Raw genomic sequence first — 19,979 nt, forward strand, 5'->3', positions numbered from 1 at the left:
AGCAAATCAGCCTTACGTTAAATTATTTTAAATTAATATATGCATATCAAACAATATTTTAAAAATAATAGGTTATAAGATGCTGGATCCAACTCTGTCGAAATGCCTTTATTAAATGTGCTTATTTGGGATTTTGTGTCTCTGAATACAAAGCAATAAACTCAAAAAGTAGATTGTTTAAATTTTTACACTTTAAAAGACATTTTTAGATCAAATAATTATACAGATAGCAAATCTGATATTTGGGAAAATATGTGATCTGATATATGATACATTTAGTACAAAATAACAACTATTATGTTTATTTATATTATCCATGTCAAACCTACTAAGAACCGTATTTTCCAGTTCCTATAAATTTGAATTTAAAATTTTTTTTATTTTGAATTTTTAAATTCACATTTATAAATTCACATCAGCCAGTCAATGTAATACATTACAAGACATATGTAATATAATACCGAAGCGATACCTAGCAAAAACAGTGTTTATTGTTATTTTTTAGGAAGGAAATCAGTATTTTACGAACTATTAGCAATCTACGTATGATTGAAAGGAAATTCAAGTTGTACAGTGTTAAAATATTATTTGTAAATTAAAATATTTTGGTTAAAATTACTTTATATTACGTAAATGAAATGTCTGCGTCCACGAAAAGTAAATAGTACGTTGCCATATTAACACCTTTATTTTAATCAGCGAGTATACAATAGGTTAACTGCGAATCTCTAAAAGTATGTTGATTTGTTAATCCGCTGTAAAAGATTTGTAGAACGAAATGTTTATTAAAATGGGTGGTGTGTTTTGAAGAGGGAAGATCACGTAGTCGAACCTGAGACACGGTCACGTTCCTCGTCAAGTTGTTGATTGAACGGAAACCAGGTTATGGCAGAAACAACGCACGTTCCTGTCTCTGACACATCACATATGGACTCCTTTTATCTAGAAAATGTGCAATCCTTGGAAATCCATGAAGTAATTTTTCTGAAGGTTACAAATCAGCTTATTCTGCTTCACTCAGTCTTTACTTTAAACGATAATATTTCTTACTTTCTATTTCAAAATGGGTTATTTTTTATTTAATCTATAAAATCTGATATAATTTTTAATTTGTGAATCAAAATGAATGGGAAAAATTAAAATTAATAAATTCCAAAAAGAGTTAAGAAGGCTCCAATTGATAGTAAATTAAATAAAAGTGCTTGTGGTTAGGTACATTAGGCGGTTTAAAATATCCCTAACTTGATTTCTTCAATTGTATGAGTAACATCAATTTAAAAAGTATATCATATTAGTGAGGAGAGGTGTTCACTCCATGTCTCTTGATCAATTCCGTAAATATCTAGTCCCTCATGACGTTTCTGTGAGAATCTCTTCCTGATTGTTCAGGGTTTTACAGAGTACTCAAATGTGTAGCGGTGAAATGGAGGGTTATTTTAAACGTTTTCTCCATTAAATTAAGTCCATAGAATTTAAAAACTTACTTAATATATCTAAATATTACTAAAAAAATATTACTAAAACTTACATATATTTAAATATATCTAACAATTATCCGAGGGAAATTGCACTTATGTGGAAATTATATGACAAATACAAAATGTATATAGGAGATTTTAACTCTTTCCTTTCAAAACATTAAATATTTTTTATAAATATATAAATATTTTGAGTTCAATAATACCACAAGTGCCACTGGTTTGCTATGCAATTAACTAAAGTGTATTACAAAACAAGAATCATGAATTCAAATACACCAGTGGCCACTACGTCCAAACCACATTATGATTATATTATAGACTTGCCGTCGGGGACTCAGGTATTGTTCAAACGTTTACATTACTAAATATAACACATACCATATGACTTGGGTGGAATCAATAATTTACTCAATATATTTCACTCTATTACTGAGGTAAATTACAAATACACTGTTGTAATTGAGATATATATTAAGATAATTAACTAAAAAAAATTCCACTGGACATTCGTAAGTACTTAATAAATATATTCAGTGAAGCAGAAACGGACTATATAAAAATCCTTAATTTACATTATCTAGGAAAAACCTCTGTAACATAGAGAAACTGAGGATAAGAGTGTTTTCCTTTTTCTTTTTTTTTTGATTAATTTAATAAACACTTTGAGGATACAATATTCACAAATTATCTATAGTATTGATAAGAGCAGTTACTATAGTAAAAAATAATTTGTGTTTGTTTAAACACTGTTATCTAACTACCATTAATATAGTAAAAAACTTTTATTAGTATATATGACAAAAAACTAAAAGAAAATTTGACAGATTAAATCATTCAGTTATAGTTAGTAGGAAAGATATCAAATTCAAATATTTCGTAACGTATAAAAATTTGGAATAATGAACTTCCAATTCACAATTCCAACTTCGGTGGGATCTAGTTACAACAACTCCTCTTCTATAAGCAACCACCTCGAGTAAGTAATTTCATTACCAGCAAAACCTACTCTGTCACTCATTAACCCTTATCACAATATGTTTGTCACCCAGTAGCTAACAGCTAACTCTGGAATGTTGTGCTTTGTTATATATTGTTTTACAATTTTGACGTAAAAACACAATTTTTCGTAAAAAATATGTTCCGTAACTATATAAAGTTTATAATTTAGTTTAATGTTCATCGGTAAACTTTATAATTTAACATTTGTGAGCATGCTCGACTTTATGGCTTAGAATTTGTAACACATGAGGAAGGGGGTACTTCAATCCTCATGAGGGGTTTCAATCCTCCAAACGCAGTAATAGGGTTTTAAACATATAAAGATAGTAAATTTAAAATATTCTATTATTCTTTAAAATCATTCATCATTATTTACACGATTTAAGCAAAGTATTTTCGATCGTTAAATTAACACGTGGTAACAAATTATTTATTATCTGTATACTAAAAAAAATTAACGTTATCTTCAGATTCATAATAATAACCACTTGAATGTGAAACTTCCCTGAACAATTATACTGTGTAGGGTAGCTTTTTTATGGCCATACTTATTTTGCAGACGAGACACTTTATGTTTTATTTAATATATTAAGAAATTATAGCTATTTTATTTAATAATAAGAAGAAGTTTTATTCAATATCCCACTCGATTTGTCCTTAATCACTTATTTTTCATCACAATCGTAACATGTATTGTAATTTTTGTTTATGGGGGTTCCAAATTTGATAGCTTTGAAATGAACTGTTGTATTTGATTAATAATTATATGCTTTGATACCTTCAAGTTTCTTAATAAACGTAAAACCATTTAACTTTAACGTCAGTAACACTGTTTACATTTTAACCTAGAAAGATTAATTAAATAAACGTAATGGTACGTAATGGGAGATATAAAATTTAAAGAAAAGAATATACCTGGACAGAAATGTATAGAAGGCTTTAGGGTTACATGGGGAGGAAGGCCATCAATCGTTTTAAATTCGCTGGGGAAAAATTGGACCAATTCGCTTGCAAACGTTTCCACTAAACAATGACCTCAACAACTTAAAATACAAAAATTATAAGCATACTTGAAAAAATTTTATTTTATGGACGTCTATTTAGTTTTACGTAATTGTTACTTTTACACCTTGTGCGACTATTTTAAAATTATGTATTAAATAGTAAACCAATAAAATAAATACATTTCTCTGAATCTGATATTTTTAAAATGTGTATAAAACAACCTTATAAATTAACATTTGGTTGGCTGCCATTTGGCACATACGCTCTCCACTGTCTTGTGTGTAGCTGGTTAAACAATCCTGCAAGAAAATAAAAGGATAATAATGACAGTAGCAGACTATATCGAATTTCTAAACTAGATATATGTTGAGTTATTTAAAGTAGATAGTTATGAATCGTATACATAGACATTATAAAAAATCTCGCTTACTTGGATTTTAGTCCATGTTTAAAAAAATTATGTGTTAAAAACAGCAATATTAATAAAATCCAACTAAAATTTGTATTGTAATATAAACAACACAGCAATTAGAAAACTACAAAATATGGAGCTTTTGAACTAAAAAAAAACAATTTGATGAGTTCCTATATGCCTTGAAGATGTGACTTGTAAGCAATGTTATTACGAATCTATTAAACGGAATTTGTTCTCTTTGAAAATATAAAGCTGATCGATACATAGCACGATATTGTATATATATATATATATATATATATATATATATATATATATATATATATACGATAATACAAGAGTAGTTTTTAAAATACTGAGCCGTTGATATACGTATATAATTATGACGGATTCTTCTAGATAGTGGCTATAGTAGAATAGCAAATCATGAGTACTTCCATTGTAAATATTCTAGAAGTTAGGAGTTCTGACCTATTGGCAAAGTTGGTCCAAAATTAGCGTTTCCTCTGTAGTATTTTAATTTGTAAATGACTTGAAGAAAGAGATTTGAATAGCATTTCATATTTTCACCAAAATAATCATAACCGTATTAACGGAACTATACTTTCAGAAACAGCTCCGGTATATTGTACTTCTTATATTATTGCTTGGAAGCATGCTTGGAAAGGGCGTTTTTACTATATAACTTTAAGCTAAAAACTATATAAATTTAGCACTGTCTGTCTAATGCTTCCCTCTTTCCCAATAATGCAAACTATTTATTTCAGTATAGAACGTTGTCTTAAAAGTAAACCAAAATTAGTTTTCTGGAAAAAATACTGAGGTAAGTTTATTTTTTGGAGAAGTCTGAACAGTATAAAATAATATAATATATATCTTTAAAAATCACATGTACCTTAAACTCATTGAGTTCCTCTGACCTACATATATTTAAGGTGTTCCACCATCTCCTTCTCGGCAAAGATCCTTAAATACCGAACACACTAGGAAGACTGGCAATCATATCGAGACAAAGACACACCCTCACACATGCATACACAGACACACACACACACACACACACACACACACACACGCGCGTGCGCGCTTGCGTATATGTTAACATGTTGTTTGTTACGTGATGCATGTTTTCTTTAATATATAGAATAACACACACACACATAGAATCCATTTTAATTGATTACTTTAACTATATAGATAGATAAATTTTTTATTCAATAGAGAGAAAATTAATATTAAATTTGTTTTTTTATATATTGTTCACAACTTATAGTGATGAACTCGTCAGTATCAATTTCCCGAATTATCATGAATTATATACTTGATACACCCAGTCATTACGTGTAAACATTAACTGGATGACATTACAATATTTGTATTTAATGAGCGGCTTCTGGTATAATATAGTTTAACACTAATGCATTAGTTAATTAATATTGATTGCTTTTGACAGCACCGACATCTCGTACTCGATATTTAATTGCTTTAAAACGTCAACACAAAGCACTCTGAATGTGACTGACATGATCATTAATTATTTTTATGATTTGTACTCACTTTTATAAAAATGTATGTCTTCTCTGAGGTTTTAGGTTTCAACATTTGATTGTTAGGCTATTATAATAAATATTATATGACAATAAAGAGAACATTTCTTCTCAATTTAATATATACTTTACATCATAAAGCTGGACACAGTGACTAACCTATTGACAGACTCTATACAAGCGGAAGTGTTATCCTTTATTATTAGAGTAAATATAATAGTTATGATCATCGTTTTAAAAATGTGAAAAAAACAAAAATAGTATTTTAAATCTTAAGGTATTTTTGTATTGACCTTTTTATATACTAAGAAAAACATCTAATTCATTGTGATGTGACTAATGGTCTAGGAAAGAAATGGCATAAGAAATTTTAATTCTTTTAGTTTTGTTCAGTATTTCGTTTTTTATTCGTTTTAAACCGTGGCATACTAAGCAACTTAAACCCCGAACAGTGGATTAAATTTTACTTTTATTTTGCATTATGAAATATAGAAAGTATTATAGAAATTATGTAATATAATTGAAATGGCCATAACTTATTTTTAAGCATTGATATTTTTTTACAATATTGTTATTTATAGTTTACCATCCCTACATTTTCTTTTATTATTGTTACAGTGGATTGAGTGCCAACTACGAAGCATATAAATACATAATTTAAGTTTGATATTGTCAGTTTAAGTATCTCAAGTGCAAAAGTTTATTGTTTGGCTCCCAGCCAATCCTTCAACTTATGATTTGTTTATTTTAAGTAACAATACACAGCTTAATTTTGGTTTTATACTTATATGTTTAGAAATATTACTTTATGTATTCTCAATAAATTTAAAGGGACATAAGGAGTTTAGAAAGTGTATAAATTTAAACTGATGCTGCACCAACAGCGATTAATCTGCACGGTAACCGTCTTAGTAACCTTCCACATAAATTTAAATAAAAAACAATAGTGAAAAATATTATGTGTATTTACTAGGGGCATTCATGATTGATTTGGAAAAAGCAACAGATTGATACTTTTGCTCCAACAATTCACTATAGTTTTATACCCGTCGTTTTTGGTTACGAATAGAAAACTATTTGTGTTGGTGTTTAGAAAAATTCTTTAATTTTTCCTATTTTTATTATCCTGCAACATCTTCTACGTAATGCCTTTTTCAGTGAACCAAACGAATGGGAATCACAAATCGTGCTAAATCGGGAATATAAGTAGCTCAAGGTATCTCCAGCCCATTTTGTTGATGATTTGAACTACTTTAAGGTATAAGTGTAGCTATAACACATGTAGTTAACACCTTCAATACAGGTCTATACTGACTGCCACCAATCACAGTACTAAGCCCCTCCGCTCTAAGGCGTCTGGCGCAGTCAACGTTTTAACTGGTTAAGCAGTGTAGGGATGTGCGTTCCCTTACTGAAGAATCATATATCTTCTCTGATATACGCGTCGCCGGTTTTGATTTGCTCAGTAGTCTTGCATGTTTATTACTCTCTACTGTACTCTTTGACTTAATCACGAAACTTCGCATTCAGCGTCCGAAAACACCGCTAAGGAAAACTGTGTTAGTCAGTGTCTGAGTCTCGACAACTTTTGAACTGACTGTTCAGTACTTATTTCTTAATTAACGGCTGGTGTTGTTACTGGCCCGAGATGACGTCACCGACTCGCAGCCCCTTCTCCAACCCCTTCAAGATAAGAAGACGTGGCTCAATTATTCTCTCCGCAGGCGGCGTACTGGACACACGCTGCTGCCCGCATTCCACCCCAATACATGAACAGTTTTCACGTTTATACAGCTCTATTTTGTTTTTATGTATTTCAAGTCAATATAGTTACTTTACTTACCCTCTCGGAGTGAATCATTCCCCTTGTTGTCCACCGCTCTCCATCTACAAGACCTACACAAGACTTCTGGTGATCCTGGACTCCCCGCTGCCCTGGCCGAGGACCTCGACGACCCCGTTCTACTAGACTCCTCCAAGGTACATCACCAGTCGTTTTCATTTCGGCTATACCGCGGTTACGGCTCTTCCTCAAAGACCGTACATTTGGTCCTCCGGGCCGGATCAGCTGGTCCTATACGAACGCTTTAGTTTCATGCAAAAAACAGTCCACTAAGTTTTAACATTTAATTTGAGTTCAAATCAAAACTCAACCGCCTCATGAAACAAACCTGATTAGCATTAAAAATAAAATTAGCATTTAAGCTAAGTTTCGTGAACTGAACTATAGAGCCAGACAGACAGGTACAGAACTGCAGGTTATGTTTATTGATTGCGCTGCTTATCGGCCGCTATCTGATTGTCGCTCAGCTGATCGAGTATTTCTGTCCGCCGACCGGACGCTCTTATCTATTTTGAGCAACTTATCTGTCAGCTGTTTCTATTTAAAACTAATAATTTTCTATCACTGAGGGAATCATTCTTATTTTCTTAATCACTCACTATCAAATATTATTTCTGTGTCACTGTTTTGTTTGAAGATTACTTGTTTTATTTTTGTCAAGGTTTACTAAATTAGTTTGTAAGCAGGTTAATTTAGTAAATAAGGATTCTTTCTTCTGTAGGGTGTATTTCATATTTTGTATTTAATTAGTGTTTGAAAATATGGCTACTAAAAAACTAGAACAATGTGTGAAAAAGAGAGAAAGGTATTTTCAAAAGTTACAGCTGTGTTTTGATTTAATCAAGGAACTTCCAGGTGAAACTAATGATTTTGTCGCTAGGTATTCAAATTTAAAGTCTTTGTACTCAGACTTTGAAGCCCTTTCAGAACAGATGGATAATCTTAATCTTGAATTAGATGACCCCAAGGACACTGTAGACACTGGTTCCGCCTTCAAGCAGTTTGATACCGTGTACTATAAATGTAAAGCCACCTATGATGTTATTGTAGCTACTAAGACTAAAACTGTCGATGTAGATCTCTCACAAGCCTCACTTGTAAAACCTAAGCTTCCGCAAATAGATATAAGTAAGTTTGGTGGACAGTTAGAGCAGTTTAATTCCTTCAGATCTCTGTATGATAATTTAATCCACAATACCTCCCTGGCCCCTATTGAAAAGTTTAGTTATTTAAAAAGCTTACTGGAAGGCCCTGCTCTGTGCATTGTTGAAGCCATACCCTTTGATCCAGCTAATTACACTCTATCCTATGACACTCTAGTGGAACGCTACACTAATCCACGCCTCCTACCTAGTTTTTATCTTAATAAAATACTTGATCAACAACCTGTAAAGACCCCTAGTCTAAGTAGCCTAAGACAGATCGTAGATGTGTTTCACATAAATCTTCAAGCATTGAAAAGTCTAAATATCAGTGACTTGTTTGGTTTTATGCTCTTGCAACTAGCTTTACGCCTCTTAGACAATAATACTAGAAAAGCGTTTGAACTAGAAGTGAAATCCAAACAGTTTCCTATATTGGAAGACCTTATGGAGTTTCTTCGCGCTCAGTGTACCGTCTATGAACTCACCAAAGAAACACACAAAGCTAGTGTAGTTACGTCAAGACAACCCGCACCCCTTCCCAGCAAGGCGTTGTTCTCAGCTCAACACGGTGCTTCACATTCAGAGAAGACTAACTCGTCGCCTTGTCGCCCTGCCTCTCAGTGTCCTATGTGTAAAAATAACCATCAACTTTACCGCTGTGACCAGTTTATTGCTTTGCCCTTACATGTACGTTATAATTCTGTGCGCTCATTTAAACGATGTTTTTCATGTCTTGGGTCACACCATGTGTCTGCGTGTACTTCAAATGCGAGTTGTAGATTTTGTAAAAGTAAGAAACATCACTCTCTACTCCATGACAAGCGGGTCTCCACTCCGCCGCCCGTCCACTCAGACGCACCTCACTCTCACATCTCTACACCTGCGTCACCCCCCTCAGTAGTCGGCGCTTCCGCCGCCGCGCCTACACCTCAGACAACCGCACCCGTTCAAACACTGTCCTGTCAGTCTCAGCGAACTAACAGAAGAAATGTTGCTTTGTTAGGCACCGTTCAAGTACTCATTCAAGACGATTTAGGTCATTGGCAAACGTGCAGAGCTGTCATTGACGGAGGTAGTCAAATCAACTTTGTCACTCAATCATTAGCTCAGACTTTACGACTACCTATCAAAAGGTGTAATGTTAACCTTTCAGGCATTGGTCATCAATGTGGCATAAACACAAAAGGCCTCGTTACTTGCAACATAGCCTCTCGCTACAACAGCGACGTCCAACTACAGTTGGATGCAGTTATCATTTCTAAGATAGCATCTAATCTTCCTACAGCCCCGCTTTCAGAATCTCTAAGGCAGAGATTCAATTCTTTGAATCTAGCAGACCCTGACTTTAATCATCCTGCTAAAGTTGACATTCTCTTTGGAGCTCAAGCTTTCACAGACATGCTTACCAATGAACTTTCCATTATCAAAGGGCAGCCTACCGCGCTGCACACAATATTTGGTTGGGTTCTCATGGGTGATGTCCCCATGGAATCACCTTCTCACCAACGAAACTCTCTCTTTGTTTCATCGTCTCTAAGCACTGATCGACTCCTTGAACAATTCTGGGAAATGGAAGAAATCAATTTTCCAAAACCCCTCAGTCCCGCTGATCAGTTCTGTGAAGATCATTATCAATCAACCATCTCTAGAGACGAAACCGGACGATATGTAGCCTCATTACCCTTCGAAAATGGCGTCCCCTCTGACCTAGGCTCCACACGAGAAATAGCTCTTCGCAAGTATCTCCAACAGGAAAGACGGCTTGAAAGAAAGCCGGGAAATCTCGCTCATTATTCAGACAATTTACAAAACTATGTTGACCTAGGTCACATGTGTCTCGCCCCTCAGCCCTCTCCATATGTCCTCACACATCACGGTGTTGTAAAAGAATCATCTTCATCTTCACCTCTTCGAGTTGTCTTTAACGCCTCTGAAGTAAGTGACACGAATCAGTCTCTTAATAAATTGCTGTTGACTGGACCCAAGCTCCAAGCCGACATCGGAACTGTTATCTCTATGTTTCGATTGCACCCCATCGCTCTGACATGCGATATAAAACAAATGTATCGAGCCATAAAAGTTGCTCCTTCTGACCGCAAATACCAACATTTGTTTTGACGTTCTGACCCTTCTGGCCCTGTCCAAGAATGGGAACTTCAACGATTAACTTTTGGTCTCTCATCAAGCCCTTTCATCGCCCTTCGAACTTTGAAGCAACTAGTTCTCGACGAAGGTCCTAACTACCCTAATGCTGCAGAAGTGCTAATCTCGTCCTGCTACATCGATGACATCGTCTGTGGTGCCTCTTCGGAACACGCAGCCCTTCAATTGTTTGATGAACTCAATCAACTCTGCGTATCTGGTGGTTTCGAACTTCACAAATGGTCTAGTTCAAGTGTTTCCGTTCTCAACACCATCCCTTCTGACCACAGAGAAAGACCACATCCCCTTGAATCCATTCACTCCATCAAAGTACTAGGACTTGAATGGGACCCTTCCACGGATTGTTTTCACTGCGCTATTGCCCCTGTAAATAAAACTCCGACCAAACGAAATGTCTTATCTCAAGTTGCCCGAGTGTATGATGTCAACGGTTTCATCAGTCCAGTTATCTTCACACTAAAACACTTGCTTCAGCAAATATGGGTTGGAAAACTAGACTGGGACGATCCACTCCCAAAACATCTACACATTGTTTGGGATAAATTTGTCAAAGAACTTCCACTTATGTCACAAATAAATATCCCTCGCTATATCCTCAGTACGTACATATCCGTCCAACTCATAGGTTTTTCAGACTCTTCTCAGAAAGGCATGTGCTCGGTATTGTATCTAAGGGTCGAATGTGAAAAAAAACTACCGGATGTAGCCTATTGCATTCTAAAACCAAAGTTGCTCCACTCAAACCACTAACGATACCCCGCTTGGAATTATGCGCAGCGTTGCTCCTCTCCCAACTGGTCAAAGCTAACCAGAAGCTTATCACCAAACTACAGATATCTTTTTATTCACAGACTCAATGAATGTTCTTGGTTGGATAAGAACACCTCCGCACCTTCTAGAAACTTTCGTTTCAAACCGTGTTTGTAAAGTAACGGAAAACACGTCTATTGATGTTTGGCGTCACATTTCAGGAGACAACAATCCCGCAGATTGTGGCACTAGAGGTCTGATGCCCTCTGGCTTACTTGATCACCCGCTTTAGTGGCATGGCCCCTCTTTTCTACTAAATGAAATTTCCTCTTGGCCTGTATCACCTGGAAAAAGCTCCTCTGAAGTAATTGAGATCAAGAAGACACCATTTAGCAATACACTAACAACTAACGTTATACCACCAAACGATCTGTACCAGTGGATAAATCGATTTTCTTCACTCACTAAACTACAAAATGCAATGAGTTATGTACTAAGATTCATTCATAACATCCGATCCAGACAGTCTGCTAAACGTTTTGGTCCTTTATCTGTAAATGAACGAACCGAAGCCCTTGCTCAATGTGTAAAACTCGTTCAAAAGCAACACTATTTTCCAGAAATAAAAGCAGTCAATCAAGGAAAGCCATGCTCTCCTTCGCTAAGAAAACTCACACTATTTTTATCATCTGATACCCTCATGGTGGGGGGTAGACTGAAGTTTTCTCCCTTGCCTGAGTCTTCGAAGCACCCTGTTTTGATTCCTTCTCAAAGTCACTTCGCAACTCTATTGTGTGATCACTATCACCTGTACTCTCTTCATGGTGGTCCTAAAATAGTTCAATCTCTTATTCAACGCCGCTACTGGATTCCTGGTGCAAGAAATCTCATCCGAAAACGCATTTTTCGATGTCTCACTTGCTTTAGAATGAAAGCAAAACCCACACAACCCCTAATGGCAGACTTGCCCCCTCTCGCTTCAAGCAAACGCGATGCTTCACCAACGTTGGATTGGATTTTGCTGGTCCCTTTCTTGTTAAAGAAAGTACTAGAAGAAACGCAAAATTGTCTAAATGCTACATTGCTCTTTTTGTATGCATGACAGTCAAGGCTGTTCATCTAGAACTAGTCCACTCTCTCAATACTGAATCTTGTCTAGCCGCAATCGACCGTTTTATTGCTAGAAGTGGTTTATGCCGCAACATATATTCTGATCAAGGCCGCAACTTCATTGGTGCTGCTCGTCAGCTTCAAGAAGTTTATTCTCTACTCAAGAACTCCACGCCACTGATCTCAGACCACTTAGAAAAGAACGAAATCCATTGGAACTTCAATCCACCCTGTGCTCCGAACTTTGGTGGTCTCTGGGAAGCTGCAGTGAAGTCTACCAAGCATCATCTGAAGAGAATAATACAAAACCACCACTTCACTTCAGAAGAATTCTCGACATTCTTATGCCGCATTGAAGCTGTTCTGAACTCCAGGCCGCTCTGCGCACTTCCATCATCACCTGACGACGACTTCAACTACTTGACTCCAGGCCATTTCCTCACTGGAGATCTTCTGTTGTCACGTCCAGAAGAGGACATCACTTCCGAGCCACTCAATCTTCTATCTCGTTGGCAACAAGTGTCTCGCGCCACTCAATACTTCTGGAAGAGCTGGAAGAAAGACTACCTACACTCGCAAATCCAACGCCCAAAATGGACCGAACAAACTACAAATGTAAAGGAAAATGACCTAGTATTAATGTACTCTAGCAATAGTGATCCTCTAACTTGGCCCCTAGGTAGGATTATCAAAGTGTTACCTAGCTCTGACAACATTGTTCGTGTGGTCCAAGTGAAAACCCCGTCAGGTATTGTAACCCGTCCTGTAAATAAGTTGGTTGTTTTACCTAATGTTTAGTCATAATCTCCTTAGCGTACATATAACTCCATTTTCTATTCATATTTAGCTCTTAATTAATAATAAATTGACTCAGGTATGTTTCATGACGAATGGTAAATTTTCTTCAATCATAACGTTTTCTTTTTTCTTTTACTTGGGTCAAAAAATGTCCTTTTGGGTGGGGGGAATGTTCAGTACCTATTTCTTAATTAACGGCTGGTGTTGTTACTGGCCCGAGATGACGTCACCGACTCGCAGCCCCTTCTCCAACCCCTTCAAGATAAGAAGACGTGGCTCAATTATTCTCTCCGCAGGCGGCGTACTGGACACACGCTGCTGCCCGCATTCCACCCCAATACATGAACAGTTTTCACGTTTATACAGCTCTATTTTGTTTTTATGTATTTCAAGTCAATATAGTTACTTTACTTACCCTCTCGGAGTGAATCATTCCCCTTGTTGTCCACCGCTCTCCATCTACAAGACCTACACAAGACTTCTGGTGATCCTGGACTCCCCGCTGCCCTGGCCGAGGACCTCGACGACCCCGTTCTACGAGACTCCCCCAAGGTACATCACCAGTCGTTTTCATTTCGGCTATACCGCGGTTACGGCTCTTCCTCAAAGACCGTACACTGACTAACCCTCTATTAAATATCAGAGTGGTTCATACTACTTTCATAATTTACTTAAGTCAATCTAAAAATAACTGCATATTTTCCTCTACCAGAAAAAATTGTATTTATTATTGCTTCTGGGAAATGAGTATACAGTTAGTGAGTGTTAGAGCGTTTGGAAACAGATTAAAGAACGAAACATTCTACAGACACGCCATCCTTGAATTTGAGCTAACACCGCCTTTATGATCCTTCTCATAAGATAGCATTGAATTGGTTGAAAATATAACGTGTGTTATTTCTTTTGCGTGTTGAGTATACTCGTATAGTTATAGTATTAAACCGTTCAGAAATATATTATAAACGAAACGTTCTACAAACACGCTAGCAGTAAATTTGGATTGCTTAGGACTGAGTAAACATACTCATAAATTGCTGTGAAACTGATTGGAACTGTAATATGTACAACATATGGTTGGTACTGATTGTAGTCGGGCAATGTTAAGGCGTTCAGAAACAGATTAAGGAACGGAACGCATTACAGAAAAGTCACAGAGTTCTTTGTGATGTGCATGGCTTCGTAATCTTATGTAAAACTAAATGGTGCTTTGAATGCTAAGATATCTCTCTGTGAACTAAAGCAGCATTAAGTTGTAAACGGCTTAGTATTCAAGTAAAGGCTTTTTATTAGTCATATGAACAATGAAATGTTAAATAATTGTGATTTCTTAAAACAATAATTCTAAGTACCATGTATTGCCTTAAAACAATAGACATATGACTCAGTGAAATATTATTATGTGCATAAAAATACTAACAAAAACAAAACTCTTATCTAACACAACATTTTAGGATAACAATAATTTATTCCTTATAATAGAGTTCAGAAATGCAACACTTTTCACAATATTAAGGGCTTCGGAGTTTGGAAGGATAACTTGACATTTATATATCTGACGTTGGTTAAATATTAGACCTGTCACATAATTATTAGCAATTTCTTTTATGAAATTAAGACGTTTGGTTAGTAGTACTGATTTTATTTTCATTTAAAATATTTTGTTAATTAAGAAACAAGTTGCAAAAGATATTTCTGGAGGTCGTTTATAGAAACACATCTGATAATAACTATAAATGTCAAAGAAAATCTGCAGACTTAATTTTATAATATATATTCTAATAGCTATCTATGTCTAAATCCAGATACTATACACAATTCTTCTTTAAATGATGAACTCCATATCGTGACACTCAAGAAACAAGCAATTTTCACAGTATAGTAAGTACAAAAAGTAACTGAGTAGTTTAAAGTCGTGTAAACTTATTAATTAATAAAATAGCATTGTTTTATAATTTTTATTATTTTACATAAAAAAAATATTGTTAATACAGAAATTGCATGAAAGGTGTACTTTTTAGAATTGCTATCGTGTTGTAAAAATACCCTCTAGTCCTGCTGGAGACAGCAAACCATATATAAAATTGTATGTTTAATAATTATATGTGTAATTAAATATGTTAGGTTTTCAAAAAGTCTGGCATAATCATGTTCCTGGATAAAATAGTTCGATGTTAGAAATTGTTATTATAAATCAAAATCTTTCTATTGAAGTAGCCTTGGATAGGACAAATAGTATGGGTATAGAACATAGTATTAAAAGCAGAAATAATAAAAAAGTATGTGTTATATACAGACAGGAAACAATTTTTTTTCAATTTTTTATATAATTTTTCAATTATAAGCACAAAACTAACGATGTATTAATTCAGCTTTCTTAAATTTATACTGTAGGCTACAAAGACGTTTAACGTCTGGAACAATATAATTGAGTAGCTTGAAATAATTTGGTCTCCTCGCTATATTGAAACTTACATTTCTATAGTTAGAAGTCATCAAGTTGTAACATTTTGTTATATGGTAAGAGGATACCTGAGACCGGATAAACTACGTTTTAAACATAAGCAGAATATATTATTGTTATTGTATAATATTTATACCTATCCATATATATTTTTAATTTATTTGTTATCTAATAATGCTTCGTTATACTTTAAGTTATTATGGATTGTTATTTTACAATTGATGTCATTTTCGCATTAGTTTGTATCAACTATTTATTTTTATTTTCATATTTTTTAAATTCATATTTCTTAACGGGTTTGCCCTCTGCTATGTTTATTATCTGAAAAATTAAGATGATTTTCCCTTGAAGTGATAAAATTCAATAAGAAATCATTAATCACGAGAGATGAACAGGCAATTAGGTTAATATTTATACATTTCTTTATGACCGTGAATATTACTAAATCATTGGACAAAAGACAAAATCCACTAGATGTCCAAGTTTAAAGGTTAATTGGTCAAATCATGAAGTTAAATATATAAACAGTTTCTACGAGTATCTCTAAGACAGCGTTTTTTATTTTGAAAATCCTACGTAACTTAATTTTTGTGCGTTGAACTAGTATTTATAAGTAGTTAGAATATAATGTTGCATCAGAGCTAATGTCACTCATAAGACCATTAAGAGAGGGCAATATGTCGCAGTCCAAAGTCAATTATTAGTAACATCTATAATGTACAATAAAATATGTTAATTTTTTATGGTACTTATTTAAGTGTTGTGCAATAGTCAAATGGATTTTAGCTTGCAACATTAAAAGCAAAATTCTGAAAGAAAGACCTAATGTGTAAGTTACTGCGATGAGTTACTATTATGAGATTTTGTTAAATATTAAGTAAAGTATTCGGATGTGAATGTTTTAAAGGCTGGTTTAACTGAGAATTTGGAGATAAAAAAGAATATGAGGATATTCTGTAATAAAAAAGATTTCACGGCCTTTAGTTCAAAGTTAAAATCTGTTTTACATGTTGGAGGATTTCTCATAATTGTTCGAATACATGGTGGATAGAAACAGAATTAAATGGGGAAATAACACTCTATATTTTATTTCTTAACCTAAGCTATAGCGTCTTTCTTAAGAAGAAACTTCACAGGTTATTTTTTTCTAACTTCTGTGCAGTTTTACTATAATAAACTCGGAATGAATATAAATATTGATTATTATAAATAATTTTTGAATTTTTATCATTATCATTACTCCTTCCTTAAAACTCTTTAGGAAATGTGCTTTACATTTCAATTAAATGTATCCTACTAATACAGCAATGTAGGATTAGGCCACATCCCTTGTCACGTAACAGGCTTCACTGAGGATAAATGGAAATCTTTATCTTAATAACATAGCACATTGACTATGTACCCTGTATTTTTTTCTTTTTAACATGTCACATATTAAAATATCACAATATTGTTCTCAGTTTTTTTTCCAAAATGTTTGATATTCTTCTATATTTACGTTGCTGTCATGATAAACTACAAGATCAACGTAGTGTTAACACCAAGCCAAAGCCTATGGAGTTACATGCACTACTATCGAACTCGATTGTAATATCAAAGACATTTTTATTTCTTACCTAGTGTTAATTTATTTTTAAAAGAGCGTTCGCCGATTAAGTCAACATCCGATCATTTATACACAAATGATTTTCTATACAAAATTTGAAGTCTATATAACAGTTTTGAGTTATCGTGTAGACAGAGAGATGTTCAGAAAAGTAGACAGAAACGAAGTTTTAACAGACTCTGGAGTGAGAAGTTTCGCAAACGCTAAGCAAATAAAACATGGTAGTGTAATATTAATATTACACCAAATGAACTGCAATCATCCATACAAATCATAAAACCTTTCCCTAAAATTCCGTAATGAAAAACAATTCAATTGTGTTGGTATTGTGTTAATATGGTCAATTATTCCTTTTACAAAGAAAATTTACTTTGAGAAATATTTTTTAGGTTCATTAAAGGTATATTATCAACAGCATACTGAGAAATGCTGCATTGAATGCTGGATATTTGATTTTAATTTAAAGGAAAATATTTGTGTACAAAAATTGAGAAAACTGAACAGTGAGTTTAATATAGAGTTTTGCACAGCCTAAACGTTATACGAATACCCATCTTGAAAAAAACTTCTGGTGTTAAAAATTCATTTAAGTAGTTTTTAGTTTATCTTCAGAAATGTACACACAACCGTAAAGCTTGTATTGAAATCCAATATTTTTTGGAAACTAATGAGTTTATCTTAAACATTTTTTAATTTTCTGCTCTTAGCTCTTACCATGTTATGTACTTATAAACAATTTTTAAAACTATTATTATTATTTACTCATCAATATTAATGTAATATTAATCATGTCTTTGTCAAATTTATGTTGACAATTATACATCAGTGTGAAGCAAAATAGTGACCTGTATCCAAGTCATTTCATGAGACAAATTCACATTTATGTCATTGATAACATAACGTAAACATCACAAGGGTTATCTTAAAATAAGGGCAAGAAAAGGACTTTCGACAAGGATTGGGGGCCAAACAACCAATTTGTGGACTAAGTCTGCAAGTACCTGTACACACTACTATAAGTTTCCTTGTTAAACCTAACGTGAAAACAGTCAATAATAAAGTTTCATTGATTGGGAGTGTTAATTATTTTTGGTTTGTTTTATATAATCACGTTTTGAAAACTTTACCATGTTCACACTCTGGTAATAATAAATATTTATTAGGTATATACTAAGAACTGTTAAATACGAAGAGTATAAGGAAGGCACGATTGAGAATAGAATTTAGTTCAGCTATTGGCTCCTATATTTAAGTTTATTATTGTATAAAGACATTATTTAATTAATATATTATTACTAAATATTAATGTTTTCAGTAGATAAGAACTTCAGAATAGAACACATTAAGAACACATTCAGAGAAATTATATACCTGTTTTGCTTACTAAAAATCGTAATCTTATATTAGAAAATTTTTAAATAATTTTATGATAAATATTTTTATTACATTAATTTAATTTTTAATTATGTGTTTCTGACATTATTAGTTCCTTATACTATTGGCAAAAATTAAATACTCATTTCAATAATGCAACCTTTATCCTATTCTTTCTTAAAATCTTAGTTTTAAACTATTAATAATGTATTTTCAAGCTATTTATTCCCGAATCTGAAAGAAAAAGTGTATTAATATTTTAAAATATACTAAGGCTGCATCCCTTAACCGGGATCATACGAACATTCTCTTAAATAATGAGTCCTGCAGGGCCTAAAATTGCTGGTAAACCCTTTAATTTCAAAATATTGCTCGATGGAGAACCAAACTATGAAAAGTGTTTTTGCGAAACAAGGAACAGTTTCTACCTTTTATTGTGGTATTAATATAAACTGGTATCTACGGTTAAAATATCTTAGCTGTAATTTCCTGTTAGATAAATTAAAGCATTAATTTTAATGTATAAATTATTGCCTTTTTAAACAAATTTCGTTGTTATTAATGACTCACTTTCTAGATACAAGGTACTTATGTGCACGATACACTACTATAATACACTGCATAGTAAGTATTCTCAATATACTGATACAAAGGTACAAAACGACGTTTTGTATGAAAGAAAGAGTCAAACACAAATGTAAACAAATCATTTCGTTCTCCTATCGTTGGTATTCCCAATCTGCACAGAAAATGCCACATTACACCCAGTTTATAGTCAATGTAGCTCCTCGCTACACTTACATTTTTACAGTCTTATATCAAAGTCTAATAATACTAGAATATAATTAATAAACAATAGTTTACTAACCAATTAATCTTCCCGCATGGGCTCTAAGTACACTTAAAAAGTGACGTCAGTCATTGAATGGTATTAACTACCCTTAACTGCAATAGCAACAAGTATAACTAGCTGACAAGTCTTAAGTAGTTCGTGACCTCATCTGTCCACCCTGCTGCTACAAGCTGTCAGCTGTTGGTTTACACCGCCAGAGTATATAACTTTCGTGTATTTCTCCATGTGTATAGTGCTTATCTCTAACACAATTTCTTCTTTTTAGCCCCTTGAAACCAGATACATTTTCATTTGTCTCGCGTATAGCTTTGTTATGTTCGTACGAGAACAAACTAACCTATAGAAATTAAATTTTATTAAATTAAATTATATATATATTAAAATATAAAAAAACAACTGTTCAAACTATTATGTTTATAATTTTGCATG

This window comes from Homalodisca vitripennis, chromosome 3 (genome assembly GCF_021130785.1).
Source record: "Homalodisca vitripennis isolate AUS2020 chromosome 3, UT_GWSS_2.1, whole genome shotgun sequence".
NCBI lineage: Eukaryota > Metazoa > Arthropoda > Insecta > Hemiptera > Cicadellidae > Homalodisca > Homalodisca vitripennis.